Here is a 17,129-nt window from a genome sequence, read left to right as displayed (position 1 = left end):
TGGCCCTGGGACACCCCTGAAGTCATCCCTCCTCCTCAGTGGACCCCCTCCCTCACCTGTGAGGCCCTCCTCTCTCTGCATCTCAAGAGAATAACCAGACCTCTGGGCTCCTGGGGCATGTACTGTGTAATTTAGATAAAAGTGGTTTGAAAACATGCTATTCATTCTCTGAATGTGATAATACGTCTGCCTTGATAGGTCAGATGCCACAAGCTCTTTCATCGGCGCTTTGACATTGAACAAAAGAAAGCACTTTATATTTTGAGTTGTTAGAGAGAATGGCTTAATGGTTTTCTAAATGGTTGTTTGGATGCTGAAATTAAGTTGGTGCAACAGGGGGATAGGGCCACAGGCTGGGTATAGCAGCCCCTCAGGAGGGAGAAACAGGTTCAAAACCCCCTCAACCAGTAAGAGACATGTACAGTTCAACAAAGTGGGAAACCTTCATCAGGGACCAAACACAAAGTTCACGGGGTTCATTGATTACTGGCCATGAATAAACACAAATAGAAAAAGACATGGAGGGTCCTAGTGGCCACAAGTTAACGGTTAGTGAGCCCAATTGTCCGGCAATTTTAAAACCTAACAGTAGAATATGGCAATGGGCAAGGCCCAGGAAGCCCTCTGGGATAGGAGGTCAGAGCTTTAGATCAGTTCACTGGAGAACTATGGCCAGTGCCTGTCTGGACACCAGCTACAGGGGGATGGATAGAAGATTCTGAGAGGCACAACAAATGACTAAAAAGACCTCAAAGGGTAGAGGACGGGGCCCTGTCCAAAATAAAGACTGAAGGATAGTAAATGTTATCAAGAGTTTATGACTTAATGACAAGAGTGCCAGCTAGCTGCTCTCCACTTTTCTGGTGGGGAGAGCTGGGCAGAGGCAATTGTGGTCACAGGAGGCGCTGCCAAAGGGCTGGGCTTCAGGAGAGCCACTCTTGAGTCACCGACCTCTTGGTGTCCCATCCCCTCTGCCCTCCAGGACTCTTGGCGTGGACTCGTCCCTTGTGGGAGAAGCCCATTGCTTGCAGGGCTCCTTACTCTGTCCAAGGTGCATGGGCACAGGGAGTGCAAGGGAGTGGGGAGTTCTGGCCGTTCGTGAGCTCAATTGAGTTCTGAGCTCAATTGGGAGCCCGCGTTCCGATGTGGGGTCTCAGTGTCCTTCTGCAAAAGGAAATCCAAGTGTACTTAAAGAAGCCATCTGAGACAAAAAACCAACGAGGAGTACACACAGTGGGGGGAGGGGGATGACAGTCCTCCCAGGGCACTGTCTGGTATCCAGGCCCTGTCCTCTGTTCTGCCCACTTCCTGCCCCTATTGGAAAACTTTAGAAACTTTAGAAAAAAGGTGCTGGAGACCCTCAGACCTCTGGACAGGTGCCCTCTGGGGGAATCCCACCCACCTACCCAAATGGCAGCATCCGTTCTATTTCCAGGCACATTCTGCCTTTCTCCAAAGCCCAGGCATCCTTTGGGTTTTCTGATAAATCCCCAGGTTCTGTCAAATGATTCATTTAGATGGGAGTTCCCCACCCCCATTCTTGGTCTTAGTGTTCCACTGGGCCACATGACTGCCTGAGCCAGGCTGATAAATAGCAGAATTTTAGGGCTCAGAGTCAGCAGCCTGAAGCAGAGTGGCAAGGAGCGGGTGGGAGGTATCCAGTGCACAGGGACGCAGGGGTGAGGGCATTTCCAGGAGAGGTGAACTGCTGGCTTCGAAGGGGGATGAGACAAAGAGCTCAGCTCTTCCCCACGTTGCCTGGAATGCATACCTCAGAGCTATTGGTGGGGAGGTGGGGTCTTTCAGGTGGGTGAGACCCAGGAACTGGACTCCGGCCAGAGCAGGTAGGAAGAGGCACTGCTCCCACAGGTGTTTCTTCAAGAGCTGGCAGGTGGGACAGCGCAGCAAGGCTGGGAGTTGGCCCCCCACCCCCGACTTCCAGCTTGCAGTCTCTCCCACCCCCTCCTTGCCTGCCACATCTGCACCCCTCCCCCGTGCAGTGACCAAAGGATTCTGCAGAGCTGAATCTTACCAAGAAGGCCACTGTCCTTCCCCTCAATCTGCTGGGCCAGAGTGCAGTCGCCAGGCCAGCCCCAGAGAGGTTTCTGGGTCCCCAAAATGCGGGGAGGCCCCCAGAATCTGAAATGTAGCTATTGGTTCACCAAACCGGCCTGGCCTCCTGGGTCCCTGAACAGACCTCCACTCCCATCATGAGCCTGAAACTGACCCAGAATGCCAAGGTCTGCTTGTAGAGTGAGCTGCTGGGCCCCCAGAAACTGGCTTCGATTAGAGGGGACACACCACCAGAGGGTGTCCCAGTGATGGGTACAGACTCCTGTGGCTCCTGCCCAGGCTGAGGATGGGTACCTAAGAGACTGCCAAAGCCTGGGCAGGACTGGGCTCCCCATAGGGGTTTTCCTTTCCAGAAAACAGGTTCCAAAGTTTGGGTGGAAGCCTGCTTGGTATGCCCTGCCCCTAGGGCCTGGGACACCAGGTAGCTTTGCACAAGGCTGGAGGCAGGCTGCACGGGCTTCCCACTCCTGTTCTCAGCTGTCCTGCTGAATCCCAGACACAGGCCTGGCTGTGGGATTCAGCCACACAGTGGCATCTCTGCAAAGCCTGGGATTCTCACCAGGAACTGGTCTCCCAGGAGGGAGGGAGGTGGGCAGGTGCTCCCCTGCCTGCCCACAAGAGGCCTGGGGAACTAGGGTCCTGGTGCCTGGAGCCCCCACTGGGTCCTGTTCAGAAGGTGGCACATGTGGGCACAGTGGGGCACCGCTTCCTCAAAAATAATCCTTGGTGCTAATTCCCATTTCCCCAGGAAGAGGGCCAGTGTCTCTCAGATCCATCCCATTTTCTGCAGAAGGGCTTTGTTGCTGTTTCTTTTTTTTTTTTTAATTAATTTATTTATTATTTTTATTTTTAGTTGCATTGGGTCTTCACTGCTGCGCGTGGACTTTCTCTACTTGCGGTGAGCGGGGGCTATTCTTTGTTGTGGTGCGTAGGGTTCTCATTGCTATGGCTTCTCTTGTTGCGGAACACAGGCTCTAGGCACACGGGCTTCAGTAGTTGTGGCGTGTGGGCTCAGTAGTTGTGGCACACGGGCTTAGTTGCTCCATGGCATGTGGGATCTTCCCGGACCAGGGCTCGAACCCATGTCCCCTGCATTGGCAGGTGGGTTCTTAACCACTGTGCCACCAGGGAAGCCTGTTGCTGCTGCTTCTTTTTTTTTTTTTTGTGGTATGCCGGCCTCTCACTGTTGTGCCCTCTCCCATTGCGGAGCACAGGCTCTGGACGCACAGGCTCAGTGGCCATGGCTCACGGGCCCAGCCGCTCCACGGCATGTGGGATCCTCCCAGACCAGGGCACGAACCCGTGTCCCCTGCATCGGCAGGCGGACTCTCGACCACTGTGCCACCAGGGAAGCCCTGCTGATTCTTTTGATTTCACACCCATTGGGCCTTTTCTCCAAGTCCAGGCATGGGGACCCTAGTTATAGTGTGTGTGTGTGTGTGTGTGTGTGTGTGGTGGTGGTGGTGGCTTCCCTGCAGAGGGACAGGATGGGGGTAGAGATGCAGCTGTGCCTGGGCACCAGGGCCCCAGTCAAAGGAAAGAGCCAGACCTCGTGGGCTCCTTGGGTTTGGACAGAGGGTGTCTCAGTGGCAACCATGGGCCAGGAGCAGAGAGCCCCCTGCACGTTTTGCGTGGGATCCCTCCCACCCCCGCTCCTTGCATGTCCTCATGTGGGTGCCCTATGCTGGGCACACGCCTCGGGGCCACCATGTGGATGGGTTCCTGCCCATGTGGTGGGCAGGAAGGGGCACCAAGGGAGAGGGGCATGCAGGACAGGGAAGTGCCTGGGGCTTCCAGAGGGAGGGGACTTGGGGAGTGGAGGTGGCATGAGGGCAGGGGACAGGGGTGGGAATGGGGGAGAGGTGCAGGAGGGAAGGAAGAAGAAGGGGCAGCCCCCTCCATCCCTCCCAGGCCCACTGATCGAATCATATCAGGTGTGCTCCAGATAAATATTAATAACCCGGTGACAGTGGGAATTTGGGATAATCTAATTAAAAGGGCACCATCCAAGCTGGAAGCTTTACTAAGGAATCACTCCCAGTGAAACCCATGAGCCCCCAAGAGGGCCCTAAGAGGGAGAGGAGACTTCCCCCCTCCCCACAGCTGCCCACCCAGGGCAGCATGGGCAGGACATGGCCTCTGGCAGGGCAGGTGCCTGGCTCCAGTGCCCTCTGAGCCCCACCCCCACCCCTGCCCCAGCTCATCACTCCCAAGCACCAGCCCTGGGCACCAGCCTGAGGCTAGAGCACCCGGCCCACCCCCATTCCAGCATCTTCTCCCTCAGCCCCTCAGCCTCCCCCTCTGCCTATCTGTCTGTCTCTGTGTCCAGCTGACAGTTTCTCTTGACAAAACCTGAACACCCCATGCCCCCCGCCGTCCTCCAAATGCAAAGAAAAGGCAACCTCAGTCCTCAGAAGGGCTCCCTGGGTACCTGGCTTTCCCTGGGAGGCACTGGGGCCTCTCAGGAATGCAGACTTGACCTCTCCCAGCAGGGCCAGGCCCCACCGCTGAGAGCTGCCCATTCTTGCCTTGGACAAAGTCCTCATCCCAGGGCCAGAGTGGCCCCGTGCCATGACCCCAGAGTCCAGCCAGCTTGGGAATCTATCTGCCTGATGGGTCCCTTATTATGGGATTCACAGGCTTCCAGGGCCCACTTTCTCTTGAAATCAAGATTTATTGGGGCCCCTCGTGTGAGTGAATGGTGTTCTTTGGCCTTCGTCAACTTGGCTTGGTCCAGCTGGAGTGAGGGGAGCCGGGTACAGGGCAGCTGTGGACGACGACAAGTAGAACCCTGAGCCCAGGCGAGGTCCTTCCTGGGCGTTGCTGTCCAGCGGCCCAGCCCCCGCCCTCCCCTGGCCCCTGGCCCTGCCCTTGACAAACAGATGGACAGCCTGTCGGGGCAGCTACTGAGCTCCTGGACTTGAACAGCAGCATCACTGGCTCTTTATTCTGTATTTGGGGTAAACAGATCTCTCCTTCCAGTCCCCACTTTCCCCTTAAGGCTGTCTGCAGGAGAAGCCCGTGGGAGGGGTGGGACACCGCTGACCATCCACCTGGCTGGGAGGAGGCCTCCTTGGGGAGGCCCGGGAAGAGAAGGGGTTAGTTCATCTAGTACTACTCCAGGCAGGGACTCGATCCGCCCAGCCATGTCCTGTCATCTGGAATACCCCACGGTGGAGAACTTACTACCTGTCAGGAGAAGCTGCTCTTTGGCCGGGAGCCACAGGACCTCTCTGTGGACTAGGCAGGCCTGAGGGTGAGGCCAGTGAATAGCAAGGACAGGGGCATTTGGTACACGGACCCTGCAGGACCCTTTCCATCCATTAGAGCACTCAATACCCACAGCAGCCAGATGGGGGCAGTGCTGGGTTTACCCTGTTTCCTAGAGGAGAAAACAGAGAGGTTACGTAATTGGCCCAAGGTCACCCAGCCAGTAGATGGCAGAACGAGGACTGGTGCCCAGGTCTTTCTGATTCTCTCTTTCCTGTGCTTGGACAGTCTCTGGCCAAGGGCTTTAGGCCATCCTTCCCCAAGGGAGGGGACATCTGAGCACTGTCCAGTGGGCACATTGAGTCTCAGTTTATCTGACTCTGAACTGAGCTGTTCATGCCGTCTCTGGTTTCTCCCTCATGCCCACCCAGGGGATGAAGGGCAGGATATGTGAGCCGGAGTTGCTGTGTGACTTGGGGCATGATGCCTCCCCTCTCTGGGCCTCTGTCTGTGGGGCAGGAGGTTGGTGTGTGATCCCCAACCAAAGGACAGAAGTCCGCACCTCCTCTAGGGGCTCACCTGGCCCCACCCCCTCCACTGGGACCCCAGCACCCAGTAGGAAGGAGCCAAGCCCACCCAGACTGAGGCTGCCAGGAAGCTGCACCCAGGAGCCAGGTCCTGGGGCTCCATCCCCTGCAGGCTGGTGAGAAGTGCACAGGTTCTCTTGCCTGCCAGGCTGGGAGACTTCAGGGTAGAGGGACACACCCAGAGTTGGATATACCCCTGGGCTTGGTCCTGAGATGGGGGAGGAGGCGGGGCCAGGGCCCAAGGGGCAGCTCTGGGATGGAAGGAGGGGCCACTAGTTTCAGATTCCCCCTTGGGGCAGGGAAGGTGGCCCCTTAAAAAAGGGGGAAGTGAGGACAGGCCCACCTGGAGCCCAGCGGGTCTCAGGGGGAAGAAATGGGGAAGGGCAGGGCTGTGGGGAGTCGATTCTGAAGTAACAGAGACCATGCTTCTCACTGACTGCTGGGTCCAGCCCTGGCCTTGACTCAAGGGGTACAGTGGGGAGAGGGGGAGAGTAAGCTGTGGGTTCTGTCCCAGTCTCCCCAGGTTAATGCCTCAGCTGTAAAATGGGGCCCTTAGCGCCCTCCTCTCAGGGACAATAGTAGTGACCATGCACTGAGCACCTGTTGTATACCAAAACTCTGGTCCAGGTAAAGGATGGGTTTTCAGGGGAGAAACAGGCTGGGGGAGGGGAGCTGCTTGCCCGAATCCACAGGGAAGAGTCACAGGCAGATTTGGAACCAGTGGGGTGGGCTCTTAACAACACCCTGCACCGCTTTCCTCCTCCTGCCTGCTTGTTCCCTGCATACGGGGCTGCCGCAGGGGCCCGCTGCCCCTGTGCCCATAGGATGCTGTCAGGTCCACTGTGTCTATTGCATGGGGCCCGGAAAGAAGAGACCTGGGCAAGCCCGAGAGATGGTTGTCAGAAAAATCACACAGAGCACATGCAGGAAGCTTGACAAGCTCCGCTGATGGCACAAGGGCCCAGAGGGAGCGATGAGCGTGAGGCTGGGGGACCAGGGGCTGTGAATGAGGGCGCAGCTTCTGCAACCCTGGAAGATGCCTGCATCCTGCATCCTACCCATAATGTGGCTTAGCTGCTAGGACTCACCTCTTCCAGCCATCCTAGAACCAGGGCACACACACCTGCCTTAAAGGGGTCCTGCATCCCAGGTACCAGGAGGCCAGTTCAGGATCAGAGCACAAGAAAGGTGGTTATGCTCACCGGTCACGTCACTCTTCAGGGTCCTCACCCTGACCAGACATGAGAAGCACCTGGGAACTTAAAACCAGGGATGCCTGGACCGCTCCCAGATGTGCGGGGAAATGGGGGAGGCTCTATCTGTCTGAAGGTCCCCTGGAGCCTCAGAGTGGATAGCCCAGCCCTGCCCACTAAGGGAGCTGCTCCCCACTGAAGCCTGGTGCTCCCTCACTGCCCCTCTCTCCCCTTCCCACTGAAGCTGACCTCTGGGGCTGTGTGGAGGTACCCACCCTCCTCCCCAGGGAGGCGCTGGGTGGGAGCATTGGGCACCTGGGACTCCCTGAGGCTCTCTTCACCTCACCCCCACCCCTGCTTTTATATTCTGGAAACCATAGAAGTAGAACCTTCGTGCATCCGCAAGCTTAGAACTTGACAGATCCACAGACTTGCTGATTTTCCAAAGTGCTGAGCTGGTGTGGCCACAAGATGCTTCACACTTCTTGTAAGAGAAGAATAAGCCCCTGCGTGTCTTTGGTGGCCCCCAGGCCAGCCGTGCCAAACCTGCCCTGCCTGCCCCCACTTCCGCCTTCTCTGGGGCCACTGATGCAGGACTCCTGGATCAGAGCATGCCTGGGGAACCAAGGCTGCACCAGGCGAGGCAAGGGGGCATTGAGCTGCTCTCGCCTCCACCCAACTGGGCCTCAAGGCCTAGCCCAACTGTGCCCACATGGTCCCTCCTCTAATCCTCTGTGACCCCCGACAGCACCCCACAGCTTCAGGCCCTGGTTCCCATGAAAAGCAGTGCAAAAATAGACACTGGGTTTCCAGGGGGTACCAGCTTTGGCTCCGAGGCTATCTTTCGTGGGGGCTCCCAGCCCCAGCCAATTTCTAGGCAACATGGGTCTTCCCTAATTCGGACTTTGACTCAAAGAGTGGGTGGGAGGCCGTGTTTGCATCTGAATCCCACAGTCCTGCATCCAGCTGTGGGAATCTGGGCACATCACACGACTTCTCTGAACTTGAGTGCCAGCAACAAGGACATTGGTTCTACCTCCCAGAGCTGGCTCCTCTGCCCCCACCCACCACGCCCTAGACTTCCCACCAGGACCCTCAACCTCAGCAGTGAGTCATTGGCATGGCCCCATGGTCCCCACACCCAGCACGGAGCCTGGCCTACAGCAGCCTCATGGTGTTTGAGGATAATAAATTAATAACCAAGGCCCCCTCCCTGATGCTCGGCAAATATTGTCAGAATGAAGGCATGTCACCACCAATACGGACACATGTCAGAGTACACAGACCATAAAAGAGGCATGACAAGTGCTGATGGGGCGGATAAGATTACATCCCAGATGTAGAGGCCAGCTCAGCAGGTCACCGAGGGGTGCACAGGGTGGGGTCTGAGAACATTCTCGCTGCTCTCCAGAATCCTCTGTGCACCGAGGGTCCTTTGGTTCCAACCCAGTATCTCACTGTGTGACCTTGGGCAAATGGCTTAGCTTCTCTGAGCATCACCTGTAGAATGTAAACAGTAACAGTAACCACCTCTCATACTCGTTATGAACTAAATGAAAAGCATGAAGTAACACATAAATCCTGTCACACGTGCCTGGCCTGTTGGAAGCCCTCAAACTGCAGCCATGTCATTAGGGTCTTCCTCACATCACGTGGAGTGCACAGCTGCAGGAGAGAGTGAGTGGCTTGTCCCCTTGTCCTCAGACCTGCACAAGCCCCCTGTCACCCATGACTCTGTCTCTGGGCTTCTCCCACCAAGGTCTCAGTGCCTGCCCCAGGGCAGGTGTGAGAGGCAAAGTCCAGGGGACAAGGGACTGCACCGTGGGCCCAGCTCTCTACTGCTTGTCCAGCCCTCACGGCACCCTGCCAACAGGTAGGCAGGAAGTTCCTGGACCATTTCACAGATGAGCAGACGGAGGCACAGAGTTTGTGGAACATGCTAATGTCACTTGGCCTGACTGGGGCCGGCCCAGAGGGAATGTGGTGGGGGTGGTATGTGAACACAGAGGGGCAAAAGGGATGGGTGTTCCCAGGATGGGAAGGCGACCTGGGCCTGGCCACAGCTTGGGGTTGCTGCAAAACTCTGCTCAGTCCCCTTGTTTGGGGAGGGACCACTGTGATACTTGGGTTTCCTACCCCAAGGCAGCACTGGTACCTGGGCCCCCGTAGACCCTGCTCTGGCTGAGGGCGTGAGTTTCCCAGGAAACAGAACCCGTCTATAGCACAGATCAGCATCTGCTGGATGTGACCCAGGGCTGGGCAGCTAGCAAGGGCCTCCCACAGTCTCATAGGATTTGTATCTTTCACCGGCTTGATTTTCACCTGAGGGACAGGGCTGTCAGAGCATTGTGACTATGGTGGTTTGGCCTCACCAGGTTGGGGGAGATGGTGGCAGGGGAATGGGGGTCCCTGGAGCCCCACAGAAGGATAAGGGGATTGTTGGAGCAGGGGCACCTCCTCAGGAAGGTCTCATATTTCTGGGAGGGTCAGGGAAGCTGGGCCAAGGCCTCCAACCTGAGGAAGGGACTCAGCGACACTGGGGGTGACAGGGCTGCTGGCCAGAAGCTACCATGCTGGGGGAGGGGCATTGGAGTCCTAAATCTGGGAGGCTGGTATTGACCTAAAACAATAAAATAGCCAGTTATTTTACCAGCAAAATGGGTTTCTTTGGGAATGGCAAAGAATTGCAGTTTGAGGGATGCAATCCATGGCAAACCACTGGCAAGTCCGGAGAACAAACGAGAGGCACCTTCTTTTATGGAGAAGCCCCCGCCCACCCCACAGGCTGTTATAAACAAAGAGCTCATTGGAGGAAACTAGGAGTTGGAAGTGTTGTGGCTTTTCATTGGCTGAGTTGTGACAGTCTCTCATTGGCTGGGCTGTTGCCAGGCGGAGAGAAATTCTTCCTTCCTGTGCTGGGTAGAAAAGTAGTAACCTTCTTCTTGTTGGAGATGCCAGGTACTCCCTTCTTGTTGGGTCTGCAACTGACGCTGAATAGACCATGAGAGCTCCCTCTCTGGCCTCCCAATCCCACTTCAAATGAGGTTTCTGTTTATTAAATTTCACACCACAGAGCTGAGGGAGGATGCCACAAGGCTTGATTGGAAGTGCTCTCTCTGCCCCCCACAACAGCTCTACGGGCATTGGAGGTCTCCCATGCCTGTGGCAGTAGTCCAGGGACCCCAGCTGCTACCTACTTCCAGTGGGTGGTTTGTGCCTGCCAGGGAAGAGCCAAGGGCCTGGCACAGTGTAAAGACAGGAGCACAAGATTCAGAATAAGGGGGGCCCTGAGTTTCTGGGCCACAGTGGTTAGTCTACACAGTGAGGGGCTTGGGCTGAAGTGAATGGTTTTGGGGCCCCTAAATGTGACAGGGACCAGCCAGGCAGTCTCAGTTATTCCTTCTAGGGGCCATACAGGGTAGGACTATTATTATCCCGATTTCCTAGATTAGGAAACTGAGGCACAGAGAGGTTAAGCGACCTGCCCGAGGTCACAGAGCTGCTTAGTGACCTGTGCTGGGTCACCGCAGTTCCTCTCGCCCTCACCTTCTGCCCTCTAGGTTGCTAATGCCAATGGGAGGATGACAGCTCGAGGACAGGTGTCCCTGGGAAAGATTGGCCAAAATCAGGTCCCAGGATTGGGGAGGGGTGACTCCCACAAGAAAGCAGTGAGCAGGGAGGTAGTATGACCCCCACTGTAACCTGGCCTGGGCCCCACCAATACCATCAGACAATGTCCCGAGGGAGGGAATGCACAAACAAACTGGAAATGACTGAGGACACTCAAGGAGGTCATCCTCCCCACAAATCTGATGCCTGAAGGGACAGGCTTATGGGATAAACAGGAGGCAGTGTAACGGGGTTCACATCCCAATCTGTGTGCCTCAGTTTCCCACCTATCCAAGTAGGAGGAAGTTGCCACCTTCCACACAGCGTGGGTGTGAGGGAGTGAGATAATCGAGGTAAATAAAGCAGGTGCCTGGCACCAAGCAGGCCCTTAACGGTCCAAAGCTGCTTTAGAGAATTTTGACAAAACCTTCTGAGAGGAAGCAGCCTCTCCGATGTCCTGGTCCCCTGTGGAATGGGCGGAAGATGGGGGAGGGGAGGTGATTGAGCCAGGCCCCCCTTCCTGTTGCCAAGGGGCTGGTCAGCCCGAGGCCTGTCTGAGGCCAGGGGGCCTCCTGGAGGGGCTGCTCCCTGACGTTCTCAGCTATCTCTCAGCCTTGAACTTTCTATTCTGTTTTGCAATCAACTCAGAAAGCGGCATTTCTAAACTCCCTTCTTATCACCGGGAAACTTCTGGCACAACAATAGCTGATTGTACTGCTCTCCTGGGTGCGGCTAAATTCCTGGACACCCCCTCCAGTCCCACCCCCCAAGCACACACACCATTTTTTTTTTTTTTTTTTTGTAGCTTTGAAACTATAATGATGCCATTGTGATTGGTGTGGTTAGGTGACAGTGTGAGTTTATTTTATTTATTTATTTTTTATTTATTTATTTATTTTTAACATCTTTATTGGGGTATAATTGCTTTACATTGTGTTAGCTTCTGCTTTATAACAAAGTGAATCAGGAGAGAGGGGGGACCTGGGGGCAACCAGTGAGACAATCAAGGGAAATCTTAGAGAGCTGAAAAGGCATTATCTTGCATAAGTCACCTGGAGATAGCAGCGCCTGGACTGGCTGGATTCAAAAATATGTACTTATTTGTCAAAATACCAATTTTATTTTCAGTTATTATCATTTTCTCCCCCAGCTCGTGCCCAGCCAGTAGGACTCAGCTGCATAGTTGATACAGATTCATCTGAACATAAAGTAACAACAGGCCGTCAGATAACAACCCTGGGTTGACCACATGCCACGGTGGGGAATGAGTCAGGCCCAGCCCTTGGCCTGCGTAGCTCTGTGACCCTGGGCACGCTGCCCTCCAGGGCTCAAAGTCTATAAATAGAGCAGGTGGGGAGCCCTGCATGCTGGCAGGCGGGAGGGCCTCGGTTCACGTGTAGGTGGCAGCCACCGGCAGGAGCCCCTGGACTGGGCCTTGCACTCCTGCCTCCAGTTCACCAGCCTGGGCCCCTGGGAGATGGCCCCTGCCTGGAGCTCAGTGCCACCTGCTACCACTGTCCCCTCAGCCCAGAGGACTTCCTGCTTCACCCAGGCTCCCAAGAAAACCCTGGGAGGCGTTTCTTAGAATGTTCGGCAGTTGCTGCATATTCAGGACTTGGCAGGGGCCCCAGCAGCCGGAACAGAGAAGCAGGTTGAATTCCAAGACCTGGAAGCCAGACGCACTGGCGGGGAGACCAGCAGGGCCAGTGTGGGGCCAGCGTGGTGCTGGCATGGACGCTGGGAGCCGTCAGTTTGTGGGGAGTTCAGGTGGACCTCCTGCCATGCTGCCCCCTAGGGCCTCTACCTGCAGAGTGGCACCTCAAAGCCTAAGCCTTCCTTGGCTGCCTGCTTCAGGTAAATGGGGAAACAGGTAAACGGTGAGCTGGCATTGGACACCGAGCGCAGGCTCAAAGAGGGGAGTCATCATCTTTGTTAAAGAAACAAATATGCTTAAAGACATTAGTATTTGCTCTCTTCTGGGTGTTTCACTGGCTTCATCCCAGGCAGCCTTCCCCACAGGATCTGAGTGGGAAAAGAGAGGCACTTGTCCAAGGTAAGTCCCTGATCAGTTTCCTGGCCAGTTTCGCAGCAGGGGCTGAGTAGGGCTCTGGCTGACTCCAGGGACACGCCACGGAGGCTCATGGGTCCCAGGCTTTATTTCTGCCCTGAGACCCCTTCTCACCCTGGGTGAGACTCCCCAAGGCCTGTGGGACAAAACTTGGACATCAGAAGAGAGACCTGGCCCAATGTCATCTTCCCAAGTGGCTGGACCACCCTGCCCAGCAGAGGGCCTTCAAGGGTTTGGGCTCCGGGTGGACGTGGCCTTGGAGAGCAGAGAGGAGCGGCCAGGCTGGGAGGAGCCCACGTCAGGGACATTCAGAGACCACTGGGGTGGGGGCCGGTCTGTTCTAGAGAAAGGGGACAAGGCTTGCTCTTCCCTGGGCAGGGCAGGCAATTCCATCCAAGAAAGGACTTTCAGGTAGAGTTGTCCTGTGAGGGAGCCATGAGCTCTCTGTCATTGTGCGGTGCAAGCAAGCCTGGAGGGGGCTGTGGCTAGCAAGTTTGGGGGGTCAGCCGGATGACCTTTGAAGCCCTGAGAAAAGGCCAAAGCTTCTGACAGCTTAGCTCAGACCTGGGGGCGGGGAGGAGGGGGTGGGCTCAAGTCAAGGGAGGGCCAGGGGTTGAGGGGGCCCCCAGGGACCCAAGGGATGCTGGAAATGCTTTTGTGCAAGTCCTGTCTGGCAGGGAGCCAGGGCACCCTGCCCTGTGTGCTGTGGACAGAGCCATGGGCCACAGGGCAGAGCCACCGGGTAGAACCAGATGTGACAGGGACAGAGGCCATGGCAGTTGGGAGGAGCCATCAGAGCAGGTGAAGTCAGCCGGGAAGGTTTCCTGGGAGAGGTGACTTTCCTGCTGGGCAGGAAGGACATCTCAGAGTCTCTCCTGCTGTCATACCTCCCGCAGGAGAGCAGAGGCGGGCCGCCTCCGCTGGGACACCCAGAGCTAGCCAGTCACCCAGCCTCTTGCCAAATAGGTGGCAGAAAAACCTAAGCCTTTAAAAAAAAAATATTGAAGTGAAGTTTACATGAGATAAAATCAACCATTTTAAAGTGTACAATTCAGTGGCATTTAGCACATCCATTATGTTGCAACCATCAGCTCGATCTGGTTCCTCATTTTCGTCGCCCCAGGAAACCTGTGCCCATTGAGCAGTTGCTCCTCAGGCCTCTTCTCACAAACCCTGGCAACCATCAATCTGCCTCCTGCATCCACGGACTTGCCTTTCTGGATATTTCATATCCTAAAGCCATTTTCAAAAGAGCAAAGAGCAGAGAGTTGGGTTCTGGTCCCTCTGCGTGTTTCCAGCTGTGTGGGCTTGAGCATAATATTTTGTCTCCCTCTGCTGCGGTTTCCTCATCTGAAAAATGGGCATAGAGTGTTTCATAAAAGGGTTGTTGTGGGCATAAAGGGGTCATCTAGGCAGTGCACTGAGTGCAGGGTCTGCCCCTGGAAGCCTGGGTGCATTTTAGCCGCTGTAGCCATGGGCATCAGCTGTTCGGATGGTGTGGTACAGGACAGCCGGGGGCATGGAAGGGCAAAGCCTGGAACAGCAGATGTGTTTTCCACTGGGCATGGCTCATGCGTGTCACCTGGGCAGGTCACATACCTGCTTCCAGTCTGCACCTGCTCCTTCCTACTTCTGTGACATTGGGCCTCAGCTTCTCTATGTGGAATGGCAGGGCCTCACAGGGGGTGGGGCCTGGCACGATGCCATGGGTTGGGAGCTGCTCAGGAGGGTTGGGAGAGCCCGAGCAGGGTTGCAGTGGGGACCAAAGTGGCCTTGAGAGGAAAGTCCTGGACTGGGTGACAGCAGGCGGGTGCCCAAGGCCACAGTGATGGGGGTTGAGAGCAGGCAGGCATGTCCCTGGCTCCTCCGGCATGTCCTCTGGAGCCGAGCTTTTGATCAAGTGGCTGGATGCTTCCTGTCCTGGCTCCCCTTACAGGCGATCTATCAGCTCAGCTGTTACTGTCTGGGCCGGCGAGTGGCCATAAATGCTCCCGCCACCTCCCACACCCACCCGCCCGCCCCCCGCCCCGCAAGTGGGCCAGGTTTTATGTTGTAAGAACACTGTGGGGCGTCTCAAACACACCGCTAATGACAGGCATCACGAAGCCATAAAAGTGATGGGGCTGGGAAGGGGCTGGCAGGAAGGGCGGGGGGCCGCCAGTACCCAGCTCCCCTGGCGGTGGTGGCAGGAGCTCTCGGAGAATTGATTAGTCTTGGACGTGCTGACCTTTTTGTTCTTGAAAAATTGCTTTTGAGCAGCTGAGGCAATAAAAGTAAATTGATTCAGAGAGTAGGAGGATGAAATTTGCGTTAGGCGGGGAGGGGTGCATAAACGCCTCATGACGTCAGCACTCCTCTCCCCCGACCCCCCGCCAGCCCCAACTCCTCGGCAACAGGAGGGCAGGACCTGAGGCGCAGGCAGGGCAGTGCTGGGGGCCAAGTGGGCTGGGCCTGAGGGACCTGGCCCACACTCAGCCAGGGCTTCAACAAATGTCTGGGCAAAGAAACGAAACTGATAGTGAACAAGCGAGGGCCAGAGATGAAATGAAATGAAGTAGGAGTGTGGGGAGGGGAAGGAGGCAAAAAGAGAAAAACACCAAGGTGAAAAAGTGAGGGAGATTTATGCTAGACAAGAAGGCAATGGGGACCCAGAAAGGAACCGGGAAAAGGAGAGAAGGGATGAGATTTGCCCTCGTCAGGGTTCTCCTGAACACTGCCTGTGCCTGACCGTCCTATTTAATCCCCGCAAAGCCTTATTTTTGTCCCCATTTTACAGAATGAGGAAACTGAGACCCAGGGAGGTCACGTCACCTGCTCAAGTTCACCTAGCTGGGAAGTGGTAAAGCCCAGTTGAGCTCTGAGGCCAGGCAGGGGGATCCTGAGGGTGGACCCGTTACTGAGTCACTGTCAGCACCAAGGAGCTACTACGGGCCTAACAAGGCCCCCTAACCCGTGGTGTCCAGATGAGAGGCTCAGAGCAGATAAGCTGAGGCCCCGAGCGCAGGGTGGTGGGCTGGGTCTCAGCCATCCTGCAGTCTCAGCCTGTGTGCCCCTCGCCACCCAGAGTCCATTTCTTCACTGGGGGCCTTGGGAAAATGACATGAGTCCGGGTCTGTGAAATCCAGAGCTGTGTGTACAGGTGCCCAAGATGTACTGAGGAACTGGACCCGGCCGCTGGCCCAGGAGAGGGATAAACCATGTTTGATCCTTGCAGCAAGTCTCTGTGTCCGCCAGTGCATCTCTGTGTTCATGAGCCACAGCCCTGGATTTGGGTTTGGGAGCTGGAGATGTGGAATCCCGTGACTTTTTAGTTGGAGTATGTAGCCTCAAGTGGTGACTAAACACCAAATCAGGCCCGTGCAGGAAGTGGTTGATATCTCCCTAAAATGCAGGTACCCCAAGGGGAAAAAACGCAAACACTGTCCAAGCTCTGTGGGTGATCCTGTCCCCGAGACTACCCTCTGCCCCCAACCAGCCCCAGAGAGACCAGCCCCCAGCTAAACGTCGCCTCAGACATTCTGGATCCCACACCCTGACACGACTCTCCCACCCACGGGCACTGCACCTGGCCCCTCCTCTGTCTCTGTCTCACCAGGCGCTCACAGCTGCGGCACCCTTGCTCCTCACCCAGCCTCGAGAGAGGGCCAGGAGACTTTGCTGCCTCTATATCCCCCGGAGGGAAGGGGCTTGCCAGGGTCTCCGCGAGACCTGGGTTTCCTGTCTCCCTGGATGCCAGCACGTGGCCGCCCAGGTGCCCCAGACCCAGTGCGCAGGTCCAGCGGGAGGCCGCCGGGGTCTGGAGCGGGCGCTAGGGTTCCCGCTGCAGTCTGCACCCACAGGAGGGAGGGGCTGCTTGGAGCCGCGCGGCACCCCCTCCCAGTCTCCCTCCGGGCTACCGGGGGCGCAGCGGGCCTGGGGCGCGCAGGTTGCCGGGCGACTGCGCCGTTGCCAGTGGAGACGCGCACGCACACTTCCCCCACGGCGGCCGAAGGAAAGCAGGAGGCTGCGGGGCGGTGGGTGCCTGCGCTGCGGGGAGCACAGCGGGAGATGCGAGGAGGCTCCTCCAACCTTCTCGGTTCGGGGCTGGGGGGCGGCCTCTGGCCCCCGTTCCACAGTCGGGGGCGGCTGAACCGCGGGACGCCCATCCCAGCGCCTCCCGGCCTGGGCGCCAACTCGCCGCACGCCCACCGACCCTGAGCGAGTGCAGGAGAAAATGTGGCTGTGACTCCGTTCGTCCTTCCCAACCCGGCTGCCATCCTCCTGGCAGTTTGCCTGCTAGGGTCCCAGGAGGATGGAAAGGGACATTTGTCACGGGAGATGGGTTATTTCCTTCCAGGAAAATTGAGGCTCTGAGTGGTTGGGAAACTTAACCGAAGTTTTAACTGCTAG

Source organism: Phocoena phocoena, chromosome 19, assembly GCF_963924675.1.
Source record: "Phocoena phocoena chromosome 19, mPhoPho1.1, whole genome shotgun sequence".
Classification (NCBI taxonomy): domain Eukaryota; kingdom Metazoa; phylum Chordata; class Mammalia; order Artiodactyla; family Phocoenidae; genus Phocoena; species Phocoena phocoena.
The sequence above is the reverse complement of the archived record's forward strand: the minus strand, read 5'-3'. Positions refer to the sequence as shown.